The sequence below is a fragment of the Triticum aestivum genome, chromosome 2B (genome assembly GCF_018294505.1).
Source record: "Triticum aestivum cultivar Chinese Spring chromosome 2B, IWGSC CS RefSeq v2.1, whole genome shotgun sequence".
In the NCBI taxonomy this organism is placed as follows: Eukaryota; Viridiplantae; Streptophyta; class Magnoliopsida; order Poales; family Poaceae; genus Triticum; species Triticum aestivum.
Window position 1 is genome coordinate 314463547 of NC_057798.1, and position 2681 is coordinate 314466227.

A 2681-nucleotide genomic window follows, 5' to 3' on the forward strand; every position below is an offset into this window, starting at 1 on the left:
CGCATTATGGATATCGCCATAACCTCGGCTATTGATAATCCGGACCGAGCGAGCATTCTTATCTTGCTCATTAATTGATGGACCTCCCTTCTATATTCCTCTCTGAGGCTCCGGGGACGCCGGTTGAGGCGTTTTCTCAGCGGAGATGTCCTCAATATAAAACCACTCGGAAGGCCATTCTTCGGGAGCCTTCTTCGGTGTGCCTGATAGGTATCCGGTCCCGGCGATGCGCCATATCTCGGCTCCACCCACTTGGAATATTGACCCTTGATTGTGGGGGACGAGGCAGAACAGCTTCTTCCATAGCTCAAAATGGGCTTCGCAACCCAGAAATAGCTCGCAAAGAGCGACGTAACCTGCGATGTGCAGGATGGAGGCAGGTGTGAAGTTGTGCAGTTGGAGGCCGTAGAACACCAGAAGCCCGCGGAGGAATGGATGGATTGGAAATCCGACACCCCTCAGTAAGTAGGAAATGAGGCATACTTGCTCCCCCCGGATGGGTTGGGAAAGTTCTCCACTTGCTCCCCGCCATCAAAGGAAGCTAATCCGGATCGAATGGGGACTAGATATGTAGGAGGTAGGAACCCTTGGGTCTGCAACTTCACTAATCGGCCATAGGATACGGTACACTTCTCCCAATCGCCCGGCCTAGTGTTGCAAGAGCGGGAAGAAGAGTTGCGAGCGCCGGCCATGTTGGAGTGGTTTTTTCGGCCGCGCTCTAATGATTCCTCGCTTGGGGAAGACGGTGTGGATTGGATCTGAAGATCCCCATCTCTTTAATAGACAATTTATTTACATGGTTAGGGTGGAAAATGTAAAAAAGCTCCGACTTCTCGCATTCGTTCGACAGATGGAGGCTGAGACTATTAAGGTGCAGAAGCCAATGAGCGTAACATTAAATGGGAAGCCGGGCACTACTATTTACAACTGGTACTTTGAAGAGTTCGGAGAAGGAACCCGCCTTCCAATGCCGAAGACAATCTGCACGCTGGACTCATCATCATTGAGGCCTGGTTCGGGGGCTACTGAGGGAGTCCTGTATTAAGGGGTCCTCGGACAGCCGCACTATATGCATATGCCGGACCGTTGGACTATGAAGATACAAGATAGAAGACTCTGTCCCGTGTCCGGATGGGCTCTCCTTTTCGTGAAGGCAAGCTTGGCAATTCGCATATGAAGATTCCTTTCTCTATAAACGACTCTGTGTAACCCTAGCCCCCTTCGGTGTCTATATAAACCGAAGGGTTTAGTCCGTAGGACAACGACAATCATAATGATAGGCTAGGTTCTAGGGTTTAGCCTCTACGATCTCGTGGTAGATCAACTCTTGTAGTACTCATATTACCCAGATCAATCAAGCAGGAAGTAGGGTATTACCTCCATCGAGAGGGCCAGAACCTGGGTAAACGTTGTGTCCCCCGCCTCCTGTTACCATTAGCCTTAGACGCAAAGTTCGGGACCCCCTACCCGAGATCCTCCGGTTTTGACACCGACAACAGCACCATCTCCACCATAGAGCTCCCAAACAAGAGCAGTTAGTAAGGCAGCTCCAGTTCCAAAAGAGCCAACAGTACCACAGCGAACCCCAACTCCACCAGTTAGTACACCTATTCCTGTGGAGGAAGCACAACCAACCATTCATAGTTTAGCATCTATCACATTTAATGTTGTTAAATCATTTGTGCGTATTATACTAAAGATGAAGGAAAATGCCAGTTGCAGATGTTCGTCTAGGAGTTATGTGTAAGTAATGTTATTCATGGCAATTACTTTGCTTTGTCCCATACATTCTACCTCCATGATGGTTATAGTACAACAAATGTTCCTATTTTTCTCTATAGAGAAGGACCGATTTGGAAACTCAGGATGAGGTAACCTATGCTAATACCTTGGCTATCTTCAAGAATGCTTGGTGGCAGTATCAGAATTACCTGAAGAAAATGTACTTCACTGGCAAAGAAACTCATCAAATTCCCTTACGTTCTCCCGGGACACATTTACGGGACGATGACTGGGAACGCCTTGTTTTGTACTGGTTCCAAACCAAGAATGTGGTAAGGTCTATGAGCTCATTTTTTTAAAGTATTATATGTCTGCGTCTTACTGTACTCTATTCATGTAGAACAAGTTCTTAAACCTGAAGAACAACTGGTCTCATTTAAGATGCCATTGCTATCGTGCATACTGATTTGCTCCTGTATCACTGTATTTACTCATACAAACTTATTTTTAAATTGAAGGATCCATTTGAAACTCCAATGGCACAACATGTATGTTTAAGCATGTTTGTTTAATAGGTTTGTTCTTATAAATAGCTCTATTGATTTCAATTTCAATTGTGTATACAGTTGACTTCTCATATCATGCTCATTACTAGCATCACAACAGAGCCAATAGTGTTGTTGTACATGTAGACCCGTGGTACCATCTAAAATCTTGTTGTGCCGTGTAGTTTCCAACGCTTTGTATTCTTTCAATGCTGGTATGTCTTGAACTGATATGATTTGAACTAAGCCTGTTATGTGTCTGCTTGTTTCTTCTTTTAGAATGCTTACAGAATATTGGGGAAGAGTACCTTATTAAGCCATGGTAAAGGAATTAATGTAGATAAGGTTCAGGATAGTGAGACATCCTTGTTGGTGTCGGTGCAACAGACCCTGGGTATGTTGCCCTGACTATGC